Consider the following 15668-nt stretch of genomic DNA (forward strand, 5'->3'; position numbering starts at 1 on the left):
ATAGTTATTGCCAAATGTATAACGCTGGTGACAGAATTGGTGAAACATTTTTTCAGTACATTTAAAAAAAAATAACACATTCAAATTTGGAAAGAAATTAGTTCATTTACGCAGAAAGGTCAAGTTCTCTAAAGTAACGTGGGCAAGAAAAATGGCCACTCCTAATCGCTGGTTGGGTAGTAAAGAACATCCTTAATTGAGGTACAATAGCCCTCTAATATTCCTGATGTGATTTATGTGATCACATCTCCCTGTCTCACTCTTTCTCCAACTAGAATGGATGCTACTCAAAGTTTTTTTTCTGTTTTGCATATTGTATACACTATTTAAAGCTTCTAAGCATTCTGGCTTCATTTGCCTAAGGTGCCATGCTCATGTCCTGACACCGCTGCAAGGGTCTCATAAACTTTATAGTGAATCAAACTCTTGTTAGAAGTGGCTCTCACTTTATCTTGGGTAGGCCTCATAAGCATTTTATTAATCTTAATGGCTTAACATGCTGCCTGTAACGATGGGGCAGATTTACAAGCCCCTTGCGCCACTTTTGCGTCACTTTCCCCATGTTAAAAGTGATGCAAAAGAGGCGCAAGGGGCTTGTACATCTACCCCGATGTTTTTTGCATTTCCTGCTCAGTGTGGGTGGTATTTGTGCAATACAATGCTAAGAATTGTCCAGCACAGTCACTTTTAGGGTGGAGAAAATTACAGTGCTGCTTGTGGATGAATGCATGTAATTTGGAACACTCTCCACCTAAAACCGGACTAACCCAGAGTTTCACTTTCAGTTCTTCATAATTTTCGTGTATGTCCCAATGTACCAATGTACGTACTTCTTTTTCCAGACACTTTCTATCTCCCCCTTCTTGCCTCTTTAAGTGTCTGTGGCTTCCCATTTTGATGTATTTGGCTCCCTGTCGAGTAGTCCACGCCCCCATAGCAACTGCCCTGAGTGTAGAGTTTGGTGTGGGTGTTGATGTTGATGTGAATACTGGGGTAGATGCTGGTGCACGCAGCCCTCATGACACAGGGCCATTAGACAGTCACAGCAACAGCAGAGAAAGTTTCACAGATGGAAGACAGCTCTGTGATCCCAATAAATCATCACAGATGCAGACTTAGTGGACCTAATTGCGAGTAGGCATGGCATTATTGCATCTGATAAAAATCCGACACCAAAGTGTTCAGAATTTTTTGCATGTGATAATTATCGTCTATTACAACTTTTTGAGGAGTAACATGAGGACTTTGAGCTTAATCCCTCATTACGAGCGGCCCGGGTAATTGCACTCTGTGTAGTAACTGCTGTTACACACATTTCGTAATCATGAGTTTTTATATAAATATAGGCAGGTCAAACATGCTGATATTTATCTTGGTAATAAAACCAAGTATTTACCGGAACATGCAGATTTTGATGCCGCAAGCACCAAAATCTGCATGTTATTCCCCAAAACTTGTAATTGAGGTGGTATTTAATTTATTACACCTGATAAACTCCGACTCAGCGGAGTCGAATTTTATCAGGCTCAATAAATATCACACCAACGACTGCTTCACCTGTAGTGCACCAAACTGCACCAAAGTCTGGCTGTGTCGGTAAATACTGGCCTCTCCTAGTTGGTAATTTCTGGAAGGTTTGCTCTGCAAAAATGTAATGAAGGTTGCAATCTTTATCATACCTGGGACCATTTTATAGACAGGATGGACTATCCCTCTTTGCACCATGCCGCACCTTTAAACAAATGCGCCATGCTCAAACAGGGACAGTGCACCCTATTTCATTCAAAATGCTGCCCCTGGGGCAGCGGCAAACTCGCGGTTGCTTTGGCGGCAGCACATTCAGTGAAACATTGAGCGGCTGCGTTCAAGCTGCCATGCAAATGAAGAAATGTCTTCTCGGGATAGCGCTGATGCTACATGTGTGCCGGTGCTATCACTATTACAGAAGGAGTTGTACAAGCATTTGCAGCTCCTTCTGTAATACCATAGTGCTCGGCGGCGCACGTAGCCTGCACACATGACAGTTGTGCCCCCGGGGCACTACGTATAATACGGCCCCTGGTAACTACTGGGTCATTATGGGGCACTGTAATATTACAGAAGAAGGTGCCAATGCTTGTGTGCCTTCTTCTGTAATACAGATAGAGCTGATGCACATAGAGCGCTGAAGCTATTTTCAGGGGGCGTTCTCTCATTGGCATGGGGGTGCAAAGGCAAAGAGGTCATCACTGACGATGTGCCTCAAAAAATGTCACATAGTCAGTGCACCGCATGAGTGCAGCCCCTGCAAGGGGTCCCATTGACCTCCCAGACATCACCCCCAAGGCAGGTGAGTCACTCACTGCACCTGCCTGCAGGGGGTTTCGGTCTCTCTTTAAAGTGCAGGTGAGTGCTGCCTGCACAATGAAAGAGGGAGCAGCTGATTCAAACATTAGATCTGTATTTCATTAATGTGCTGCCCTCAGGTCAGGGAAAGTTTGTGGCTTCCCTGGGGGAAGCACATTACTTGCAATAGAGTGCATTGTACCTGTTTGCTCTAAACACACCTGTTTAAATATATACGTTGCACCACTTAAAAAAGTCTGGGCAAATCACTTAGGGTCATATTATCAAGCAGGGCGTTAAAATTACCGCCATTTTAGCGGCAGAAAACTGCCGCTAAAGCTGCGATAATGGGCTTGATAATATGCCCTGGAGAATTCCAATAGAAGCCCATGTTCACACCAGAACATGGGTTTCTATTGGAATTCACAAGGCCATATTATCAAGCCCATTATCACCGCTTTAAACGGCGATAATTTTTAACACCTTGCTTGATAATATGCCCCTAAATCTCCCTGTGCCTAACAAAAATGAACGTGTCCTCGTGTAATGCAACTGGTGCTATGTAAAGCGCTCTGATACCCGATCCGGGTATCAGAGCGCGTCAAGTTCGGGTTCTGGTCAAGTTCGCGCTATATAAACACGTTCTTATTTGGAAAGAAATTAGTTCATTTAACTGCTGTTATCACACATGTCGTAATCATGAGTTTTTATATAAATATAGGCAGGTCAAACCGGCTGATATTTATCTTGGTAATAAAATCCAATATTTACCAGAACATGCAGATTTTGATGTCGTAAGCACCAAAATCTGCATGTTATTCCTCAAAACTCGAAATTGAGGTGGTATTTATTACACCTGATAAACTCCGACTCATCGGAGTCGGATTTTATCAGGTGCAATAACTATCACACCAACGACTCCTTTACTTGTAATGCACCAAACTGCACCAAAGTCTGGCTGTCCCGGTAAATATTGGCCTCTCCTAGGCCCCGATGTAGGTAAATCTAATTTACCGACTCATAAATACCGAATTTTACCAATTCGGTATTTATGAATCGGTAAATTGGAAGGAGGCAGATGTAGGTAATTTTTAATTTTCAATGACCGAATCTATAAGATTCGGTATTTACCGATTCGGTAAATACCGAATCGGTATTCCCCATTGATACCTATGGGCTTTGAAGCCCATAGGAATCAATTGAAAATACCGATTCGGTATTTACCGAATCGGTAAATACCGAATCCTGGAAGGGGGAACGGGGTGTCACTTTGACACCCTGTAGCACCCCAATTGCAGGCTTGTGTGCCATGTGGCACACATACATGCCCTAAGGGCATGTCTGTGTGTCACATGGCATAGGTGTACATGCACAGATGTGCATGTACACAGGAATTTGGTATTTTACCACCCAATAGGATTGGGTGGTAAATACCGACTCCTAAAGGGCCTGTGGCACTCTTTGAAGTGCCACCTACATCTTGATTTACAGAATCGGTAAATTTACCGATTCGGTATTTTACCGATTCTGTACATTTACCGAATCGGTAAATATACCGATTCTGTAAATGAGATGCCTCCTACATGCCAAATCCCAAATACTGGTCGGTAACGGTCGAAATCGGCCGTTACCGACCGGTAAATGGCGACCTACATCTGGCCCAAGTTATTAATTTCTGAAAGGTTTGTTCTGCAAAAAATGAATGAAGGTTGCAATCTTTATCATACCTGGGACCATTTTATAGACAGGATGCACTATCCCTGCTTGCACCATGTCACACCTTAAAACAAATGCGCCATGCACAAACAGGGACAGTGCACCCTATTTCATTCAAAATGCTGCCCCTGGGGCAGCGGCAAACTCGCGGTTGCTTTGGCGGCAGCACATTCAGTGAAACATTGAGCGGCTGCTTTCAAGCTGCCATGCAAATGAAGAAATGTCTTCTCGGGATAGCGCTGATGCTACAAGTGTGCCAGTGCTATCACTATTACAGAAGGAGTTGTACAAGCATTTGCAGCTCCTTCTGTAATACCATAGTGCTCGGCGGCGCACGTAGCCTGCACACGTGACAGTTGTGCCCCCGGGGCACTACGTATAATACGGCCCCTGGTAACTACTGGGTCATTATGGGGCACTGTAATATTACAGAAGAAGGTGCCGATGCTTGTGTGCTTTCTTCTGTAATACAAATAGAGCTGATTCACATAGAGCGCTGAAGCTATTTTCAGGGGGCGTTCTCTCATTGGCATGGGGGTGCAAAGGCAAAGGGGCCATCACTGACGATGTGCCTCAAAAAATGTCACATAGTCAGTGCACCGCATGAGTGCAGCCCCTGCAAGGGGTCCCATTGACCTCCCAGACATCACCCCCAAGGCAGGTGAGTCACTCACTGCACCTGCCTGCAGGGGGTTTCGGTCTCTCTTTAAAGTGCAGGTGAGCGCTGCCTGCACAATGAAAGAGGGAGCAGCTGATTCAAACATTAGATCTGTATTTCATTAATGTGCTGCCCTCAGGTCAGGGCAAGTTCGTGGCTTCCCTGGGGGCAGCACATTACTTGCAATAGAGTGCATTGTACCTGTTTGCTCCAAACACACCCGTTTAACTTGTACGTAGTATGGGCCTGGGTCTGCTAAACATTGCACCACTTAAAAAAGTCTGGGCAAATCACTTAGGGTCATATTATCAAGCAGGGCGTTAAAATTATCGCAGTTTTAGCGGCAGAAAACTGCCGCTAAAACTGCGATAATGGGCTTGATAATATGCCCTGGAGAATTCCAATAGAAGCCCATGTTCACACCAGAACATGGGTTTCTATTGGAATTCACAAGGCCATATTATCAAGCCCATTATCACCGCTTTAAACGGCGATAATTTTTAACACCTTGCTTGATAATATGCCCCTAAATCTCCCTGTGCCTAACAAAATTGAATGTGTCCTCATTTAACTCAACTGGTGCTATGTAAAGCGCTCTGATACCCCATTCGGGTCAAATTCAAGCTATATAAATGCTGTTAAAAAAAAATTGTGATCCCTGCACAATTTAACATTCCACCCACAAACTGGCCCAATGGCTGCACTGCTTGTCCCTCCTGCAGCGGCCGGCAGCTGGAGCTCTCTCCTTCTCGTTCTTTCTAGAACAAGCCGGATACTTTTCTGATTCAGCGGAGCCACATTACATCTGCCATTGATTCTTTATCTCAGGGATCGCAGCGCCTTGTCACAATCAATAGACCCGGCTTCTCCGAGAAACCGAGCCGGGCCAGCAAAAGGCAATTTGCTCCTTGGACAGGTTACCATGAAATAATATTGTGTCGGAAGGTGAGGGAAAGAGAGAATGGCTATAAAAGGTGCCTTGTTTTCCTCTTTCTTCTCTCAGAGCAGAGAGAAGTGTCATTGGTTTAATAGTGGAGTGGAAGGGAACATTGTTGCTTTTAGGCTCCGTCTGTCATTGCGACTGTGCCACGCGTACGATTAGGCAGGAAAAGGGATCAGTGTTTAACCTACCAATCACACAACAGAATCCTGACGAGGCTGAAGTGTTGTGAAGTGCCTATTCATCTTGCAATGCTCACAGGCAGGCCAGGTTTATTAACCAAAGCACATTACATTTGGAGGCATAGTCCTGCATTTCCGGTAGTTATTAGGGGCCATCGCCACAAGCATGCAGCGCTTTGGAGGCGCCATCAACCCGCTAGAGGCTGAATGGTTCTCTCTCCACCACTGATGATTTTATCACTTTGAAGGGCGTGTCGTTTTTGAGTGTGTGTTGTGCTGTGCATGCACACACACACCTATTGTCACCTATAACTACGCTGACGACCTACAAATCATCTTTTCTCTCAACTCACCACATGCCATCAAAACCTTCCATGGAGCCATGACTCACATCCAACTCTGGATGAACCAGAACCAATTGAAGTTGAACCCCGGTAAAACCTAGCTCCTTCTCCCTGGACTCAGTCACACCTACTGGGGCCCACAGTTCTGGCCTCCAGAGTTTGGCTCCCCCCCCACCCAGCAAAAACAGTAAAGAGCCTGGGCGTCATTATCGACACCGAGCTCTCTCTCAGGGCTCAAGTTGGAGCGGTGGTCTCCTCTCGTATGTATCAACTTCGGAGGATCCGCAAAATTCGTCACCTCCTTCCCCCGGCGGCACTTATTCAAACTGTCATTTCGCTGGTACTTTCCCGTCAGGATTTTTCCAACGCCATTTACCACGGTCTGCCACAATTTCTGATACAACGCCTCCAAGTTGTCCAGAATCAAGCGGCCCGTCTGATTCATGGAACCCCCAGATGGCAATCAGCTAAGCCTCTGCTCACGAGCCTTCACTGGCTCCCAGTCGATCGAAGGGCCGCCTTCAAGGTGGCATGCCTCACCTTCAAAGCACTTCATTGCCCTAGCCCCGCTTTCCTAAAGTCCCTCATTCGCCCTCACTGTCCTACACGCAATCTCCGATCTGCCCACCGCGATTTGCTGATCACCCCTAAGAGTAAAACCAAGAGATTCGGCGGCCGTCGTTTCTCCTACCTAGCTCCTGTGCTTTGGAACCTCCTCCCTCTCCCAATCAAATCCTGCTCTTCCCTTCTGAATTTCAGAAAAATGTTAAAAACCCACCTTTTCCCCATCCTTATTTAGAACTTGTCACCTATGCTTCCCCCTCACCTGTTCTGTTTATCAGCGCCAGGAAGCTTCGGTGTCAGTGCGCTCCATAAATTACATTTAACATAACCTAACATAACATATTGTCTCAGATCACACATACAATAAATGCACAGACAGCGTCACCCAAACACATGTCCATGAACACACAGACTAACGTACTAACAAAAACCAACATAGATATATATATATCGTAAGGCATCTGCGAAAGAGTGACTACCAACTGTGAACTGCCGATACCACACCATTTTAGGCATGCTGGGCCAGATGTACCAAACTTGTTTGCGGTCACAAAAACAGCTTATGAAAACAAAAAAGCTGTTTTTCTAATATAAAACCCATTTTCGTTGCATGTAAAGTTTAAGAGACACCTACGAAAATATTTTCTGCTGAAGAACCATCTGGCGAACCCTCGATCCCACAACTACCCTATGCAATATTTTGATTCAGTTGTCTGTTTTCTTAGTTTCGCAAATGTATACAGTCACACTAAAACGTAACCTGTTTTCCATACAAGGTACCTTTTTAGCTGACTTGCATCTTAATCTTTTCATTTTTAAGGAAGCACAAGTTATTTCACATAGAATTTACTCCAATCTGTATTGTCTCTCTCCTTGCCAAGGAACCACATTTCCCATGAACTCTAGCGATGGGTGAGGCTTGAGTGGTGGTTTCCTGAATTAGATCTGGGTACAGTGCTCCTATACTGTAGAGGATCACAAGTTATTTGTATTGGTTTTCTCATATTTACTGTTGTCATGACTATAATTACTTGAGCCGATTTCCGGCTCCTGAAACCCTTCCCCTACTTCAGAGCTGTTATTGTGCATCCGTTCATTGCTGCAGCAATGACAGACCAACCATATCGGTGTCAGAAGAATGCGGCACCAATTGCTTTAAATTGGAATGCTGATTGCCCAGCAATATCTCAAACGCCAGCCACACAGCAAGCCAACACATTTTCGAAGGGACAGTAGAGATAGTCCTGCACCAACAAAGTGACAATTGATTTGATTAGGGACGTTATACGCCTAGAGCAGATGCCATCATTGCACTGAAATGGGACCAAGGACATCAATGAAGAAAGTCATCTGACTTCCAGGACTCTGCTCAGCCAGGTTTCCTTTTTCTGAACCAATATTACAGTGTCCTATCCACTTCAAAGGATATACGGCACCTAAAGGTACTTCACTTAATAATTATGCACAGTAAGGCAAAGGGGCTGCATAATTATCTTCTAACTAATCCTATCTGCATCTAAATGTCACACAATACCAACTTTAAGGTTCTTTCCACCCTTTAGGAGCACTTGAATCCCTTTTTGGAAGAAGTATGCTTCACTCAGTGGTTGCCAGATGAGCACTTCAACACCCAATTCGATCCTGCCCTTAAAAACCATATACACTTTATCCTTCTACACAGGAAACACCAGATCCTCCTAACAGTGGTTGAAACACATCAACATCCCTTATCCGGTGTACAGATCACTTTGGATGAACTGAGTGAGCCACAATACAAACTTATGTAGAATGTACCAGTGCCCTTAAATATGTTTTGGTTTCCCCTCCCCGGGTATACAGCTGATTATACAAGATCAGCTTCAGCAGCATCATGTTATTCTGTAGCAGTACAACCTAGTTTTTTTTCTCCAAATATGAGAATTATATGGTTACTCCTTCAACCACCTAAAACTCACACTCTATCTACAGGTGCCAACTTTCTTCCTCTCTACGCTTATATTTGAGATGTTAGCCTTTTTTCAGGAAAATAGTCTAATTCCGGTTAACCCCTGAGCATAAAGTAAAATGCCTTTTCAATATTTTAAAGCATTTATATATTTTTTTGTTTGGAAAACAATATTAAATTATTTATTTCAAAATTGTTCAGGATGGCAAACGGGGGGGTTTTTAGGTCTCTGTGTTATTAAGTCTAACGTTTCTTAGTTGCATGTGGACGCAACCACATCATAAACAATGCCAATGTCAATTTCAGACACTCCTTCCTGCTGTGAAAGAAATTTCCATGGCGACTCACCCCATGCATTCTAGAAAATAAAGAAACAGTGAAAAGAAAGCAGTGGAAGGCAAATAAGTCATAATTCGAAATAGCATAGACAACTCCAACATTTCAGCAATCATGGGAAAAGTCAGAACTGGTTCCTAAGAGCTTTATGTGTCACATAATAGATCACAAAAGGGCCTCTGGGAGTGAGAATGCAAGAAAGCTTGGGTGGGAGGAGAAACAAGTGCTTTATTACTACGTTGGAAACTAAAACAAAAGGAGAATAATAAGGTCACAAGTAAAAAACAAAGTTATATGTAAGGTTTTTGAAAATTATTGTAAACAAATATTATAAAACCTTTTAAAAGACTTCAGAGCCAAACAACTCCCAAATAACAATATTCTGAAAATTGTGTATTCTTTCTCTAAAAGGCAGTAGTAAAGATCTTATGGGGTGCAACTTAGCCCAGCAGGAAGTAAAGTAAACTATATTACTTTTTTCAGCTGGTAAAGCACCTAGTCTAGATGGCTTCACGGCTGACAGCTACAAAAGTTTTTTAAAAGGAAATTAACAACTCACTAAGTAATTATCGCACATACTACCCAGTCCAGTCAAAGTTTTAATTATAATCAAACTAAAGACGTATATCTTCGATCACTGTAGACATTACAATCATGTTTAACAGTTGGTCGACTAAGCAAAGTAGAGTTTTGATAGAATTACTTGACTGAGACCAACCATGGTTTTTAAGAAGTAGAAAGGTTTCAGGCAATATTTGACGGATAGGAAACGTTATGGAGAGCCCTAGGAACAAACTTAGTCACCATCTGCCACTGAGCCTTGATGCCAAGAAGGCATTCACCAATGTAGCCTGGCTTTATCTATTCACTTCACTGATGACAATTGATGACATCTCAAATGACTTCACTGATGACATCCTCCTGTGAGTGTAATTGTTTTTAAAACGTTTCTGAGAGTTATAGTTATATAGTAAGGTTATGCATATGTTAAATTAGACATATGTCATCTGAGTGGCACCGTGACTGTATCAGTGTGTGAGTGGTTGTCTGAGTGGCTGTTTGGGTGTGTGATTGTGTGTGGGAGTTTCTTTATTCATTATAAACACAGATGACATCAGTACTGCCATTGCCAGTGACATCAGTTGCCAGTGACATTGCACTGGGGCGCCCATCCCCCCTGGTGATAAGTCAGAGCACCCCAAATCAACTCAAGGGGCACCGCCAGAGAAAATGAAGAGCTAGGAGTCTTTTGACCAGCAGGACCAGTCACTGGAGGAGCCAGAAAGCAGATCAACATGTCTGCTACAAAATAAGCACACACTACTCCGCGCTTTGAGCCATCTATTGCATCACAAGAGCCACCCGACCTGAACTTACTATGCCTGCTGGGAATGGTGCGTAAAGATCCCAAGCAAAAAACAACTCAACTTCGGCCCCATTTCAAAGACGACCGCCATGGCGACGGAATCGGCAGCTGGCGCAACCGGCAGCTCTGTACCTCTGAACAACTCAGCCCTGCTGTTAGAACTACGCTCTGGATTCAAGGCGCTCGACACCAGATTTGACTCCCTTGACAAGCGACTTGATGGAATGGGTGAGCGCATTGACCTCCACAACAAGAGACTGAACAATATGGAGGGCCGCACTTCAGACTTGGAAGACAGAGCAGTACAAACGATGCAACTTCCCCTGGGATCACAGCTTACCGGACCTTAGACGAGGGTTTCACCCATTTGCCGGTTTGTGCGCCCTTCACCCTTTCATTCTCTCTCTCACCCTCTCCTACCGCTTTCCCTCTTTCATTCTTTGTCTACTTCCTCTGCCCCTATTCCCTCTCCCCTTAATCTCTCCCCTTGCCTGCTACGCCACCTAGCCTCCCGTCCCTTGTGCCCTTTAACTAAGCACTCCTTCTCCCCTTGTTGGCCAAAGATCCAATTACTTATACTCTGGAGTCTCAGTGATCCCTCTGAGAGAGTCCACAGCACCAAGGGAACCACTCACAGTTGAGGTATTGTATGGCACCCCTTGCCAAAGCACTCCCTCTCCCCTTTTTGGGGAAGGATCCAGTAGGTAGGCCTTGGAGTCTCAGAGACCCCTCTGAGAGAGTCCACTGCGTAAAGGGAGCCTCTCGCAACCAAGTTGGGGGAGTGATACCACTTCCCCTGGGATCACAGCTTACTGGACTTTGGATGCAGCTATTACTCGTCTACCGGTTTGTGCCCCTGTCACCCTTCCCCTCCCCTTTCCCTCCTTCATTCGCTGTCTACTTCCCCTGCTCCTACCCCCTCTCCCCTGAATCTCTCCCCATGCCTGCTTTTTCCCTTACGCATATTATTCTTCTTGCTTGTCTCGACCTAACATGTAACTATGTAGCTATGCTCTAATAACTGTGTCCCCTTTGTAACAATGTAACTTGTAACTATGGTCTGATACTCATGTAAAGCGCTCTGATACCTCTGGGTCTAGCCAGCGCTATATAAAACCTTTAAAATAAATACAAATAAATAACTAAATAAATTATACACAGGATCACAAATTAAATCATCCGTTTCATGTCTCAAACTGCAAACAAATTCTTGTTTCCTCATGTGTTTGTTGGAAGTCGAGATACAGCCATTTTTATCCACCTTCTTAATCCAATCCAGTCCAATCCAATCCAAAAAAGCTTTAGTCGACAGTTTATGTAATAAAAGCAGGTCACAGATAAAACAATAATGAATTTTCAACATTAAAAATACAATAAATTCATAGAGTAAAACGTTAATATTTCATACAACAAACATGATCCAAGTTAAAAGCATTATCCGATTAAAAAAGAGTGCTTATCGTATTGGAATTAAGAGCCCTAATAAGTAAAAATAGCTGGGGGAACTTATTTCAAATATCGCCACGGAAATAAAGGTGGAAAACACAATCAGGTAGAATTTGTGGCTATTCATATGACATCTATTGTACAGGTTCTGATTTTCCACATAGAGCTTAGGAACTTATCTACTGCTATTGTAATACACGGCAATGTGTCGCTACACAATATTCTTAACACCTTCGGTGCTCATGATGAGCTCAGCTCGTCATAACCGCTGCGGCGCTCCCACACTGGGATAAATCCCCTGCTGTGCTGAGCGTTCTAAGAAACGGGCGTGGTCATGATGAGCTCAGCTCGTCATGAGCACAGCGCCACCGTGCTGCATGACGAGCCGAGCTCATCATGAGCACTGCTATGCTGTGCGTGGCCCCCCTCTCCCCCGCACCGCAGGGAATTACCCCCGCGGCAAAGGGGTTAAAGCAATGCTTTTTTAATCTTTAATCCTTTCTAATTACCTAAATACCTCTACATGACCCAAGGCCAGAATTGCATTGGCTAATATACTTTAACCAAGGGATTGTACTCCACTGTCCCATTAGAAGACAATCAGAGAAAAATTATCTATTTAATGTTGCAACAGGATTACTCCAAAAAGTCCAAAGTAATAGGGTACACATTTTTATGTGAACCTCTATGTACTCCAAAAGTCCATGAGAGGTTGCTTGAGGTAAACCTAGCAGATATATATTTCCCTCCATCTGAATGCAATTTGCATCATTGTGGCCCCAAATTGTCGGCCCACATATCAATGAGGATAAGCATATTTATATACAGTTAACTTTGTGGCCTAAGGTTTCTCACAAATCCTTGAGCCAAAACCACAAACCACCTCTACGTTTTGTATAAAATGAACTCTTTTATCTGAGAGGAGGGAATTTTGATTCAGATAAGAATTTGATATCAAGCCCAGGTACTGGAATGCTTTCACAGGTTGACCCTTGTATTCTCTAAATACATTATTATAGATTTAATATATAATATAGTGTGACCCTAAAGCCATTACATAAGATTTAGATTGGTTCATGAACTTAACAGTCCACATAAACACAATGTTATGCAAAAGTGTGTTCTAACTTTAAAAACTCCCAGTTTTTGCTTCCTGACTTCCAGTATTTGCACCTCAGCTGTGTGATGAGCCCCCCCAAGGAAGCACCACACTCTGTAGATTCTGTTAAAAAGGGTTTGTGAGCTGCAACCTATAGTGCACACCTTTCAATATAAGGTCAACTGCCTCTAGCCGTCTAGGGTAAGGGGCAGTGGTTGGGTTCAGAGGACATGTAAGGAGAGTGCATGTGCATTGTACAGGTTTTATGTGTGAATTATGGTGAGCATGCAGTTGATCTGTAGTGCTTTATTATTAATCCATGTTGATCTCCTGTATATGAGTGTTGCATTAGATGGAGATCTTGGAAAGCCTGCCAGACAAGCTTGTAGATTGTAGGAATGTTCCCGAGCTCCTATAAAGTGAACCTGGCTCATGTAAAAGGAAGGACGAACACAGGTGTCCTTCCTTCCTTCCTCCTTCCTGCCCAGATGTATATGGACAATCCTTGACCCCTTCCTGCTTCTTTTTTTCCCCTAGAAGTGGTACCCCCTCCCCCATAGTTCGAGAGAGAGCTGAATGAGGAAGCCTCTTGTTTTTACTGCCTTTGATTTGGGTCTTCCTAAAAGGGAGATCCCAGCCTCCTCTCCCTTTCTGGCTTACAATAGAGAACAAATACTGTAGCTTCACTGGTGTGGAATGATGCACAAAATGAGAAGAACTGTTTGAAACCAGATATAGATTTCTGGATTCCACATTTGCATCTGCAGAAGTTGAATAAATACTGGGTTGACAACTAGGTCATTGTGTCAGTAGTCTCATGGACCAATGAAAAGATCAACACCGAAAGATGAGTAGGACCTGCCAGATTGCAAGGGCCAGGATTTCTATTGCTGGCATTCCTTTCAGGTGGGAACCACCTGGGCAAGACCCATTTTTAGGAGAGCCGTATGCCACCTGATAAAAAGACAAACTGCTTCCTAGAAGAAGAAAAAAGATTGCTGGACTGCATCCTCTAGAGGAGAAGCCTGCCTCGTGGAGTCATCTGCAAAGTTGCCCAGTGACTAAGAGTCTTTGAATGCGAATTGGAACCTTGTGGAAGAGAGTAAGGCCTAGATGTATCAAGATTCCATTTTGCGAATCTTAAATAGCGATTTTTAGCGAATCGCTATTTAGAATTCGCAAAATGGAATGCATGTAAAAAATCGCTTTAGCTTTAGCGATTCCTTATTATTCTTTATTTGCGAATGTGCATTTTGCGAATTCGCAAATAAGGAATAATTTCCCATGCATTCCTATGGGCCAGGAGGCCCATAGGAATGATTGTGAAGTAATTCTCAAATTGCGAATTCGCAATTTGCTAATTGCAATTTGAGAATTATTTCAAGGGTGCAGGGGTGTCTCTTGGACACCCTGCTGCACCCCTGAAACTTACATGTGTGTGCATATGGCGCATATACATGCCCTATGGGCATGTATGTGTGTCACATGCCACCCTCAAAATTGCCAAATTTTGGGTTTTGAAAAGATTTTACAAATTAACACGAACCTCAAATTGGTGTTAATTTGCGATTCCTTAACCTGAATTCGCAATTTAAAAAAGCTTCATACATGGCATTTAAGGAATCGCAAAATTGCGATTCCTTAATTGCTTAAGCAAAATAAGGAATCGCAAATTTTTGCGATTCCTTATTTTGCTAATTTCACATACATCCCAAAAGTTGCAAAATGTCCGTTTGCGATTCGTTAAGGCCGAAATTCTGCGAATTTCGGCCTTAACGAATCGCAAAAGGCTTGATACATCAAGGCCTAAGTTAGTGTGAAAAGCGAGCTGTGAGAGTGCCATGTAGGAGCATCCTGTCTAAAAAGGTGAGCCCAGCTATGCAGGAAGGACAAATAACTAAGTTCAATTCTGGAGGGTTGTATTTTTTCCTTTTCCTGTTTTGAAAAAGTACCTCATGGGTTTACATTAAACTATGCAAATGACCTAAGATGCACAAAGCTCTTTGTTCATGTGATGTTTGGTGTAATTCCACTCAGCACATTTTGCTGTAGTAGAGAGCAAATATTGGCACTGGATATTGCATTTGAAATGCAACTGGAAGTCCCGTTTCTCATATCCACGGGACACTTTGAAAGGCTGTGCGTATTGGGAACTGTGATGGGAAATGAGCACAGTGTGGCCAGCGGCCATGTCCACTAGGCTTGGCGGAAGGCTACGCCTACTAGTTACAGGCATGTTTTGATAAGATACTGGATGATTAATGTTTTCGGCCCTCGGTCATATCAGAAAAATATTTAACATGAGGTTCTAGAGAATGGTCTGTGATTTGTATTTAGCTCCATCTTCAAGTCAGAATTGGTGTAATTATGCCCAGCGGTTTTAGCAAAGACCAGACAATGTTTTTAAGCCCCCTTCAAGTCATTTCCACCTAGATCAATCTGCTCAAAATTATATGAAATGAATCGTATTTGCATCTATACTTTTAAGGATGGTATCATCGTGTGATTCATGGATTTCAACCAACGCAAAGTCTGCTTTTCTTTTTAATATGTTATTTACTAACGCCTAGAAGGAAACGTGCATAATGAATGAAGGTGAATGCATACACCATGCTTTCACCAAACTCTCCTGTTTTGGGGAGTCCCTGCTGCAAAGGGGCTTGCAGTGGAGAGAGAATCTTCCAGGTGCTGGGTCCTCAGATCTTGAATGACCTCCTTCTGGAGCTAGGCTGTCTCAGGAATGACAG

The sequence above is a fragment of the Lissotriton helveticus genome, chromosome 9 (genome assembly GCF_964261635.1).
Source record: "Lissotriton helveticus chromosome 9, aLisHel1.1, whole genome shotgun sequence".
NCBI lineage: Eukaryota > Metazoa > Chordata > Amphibia > Caudata > Salamandridae > Lissotriton > Lissotriton helveticus.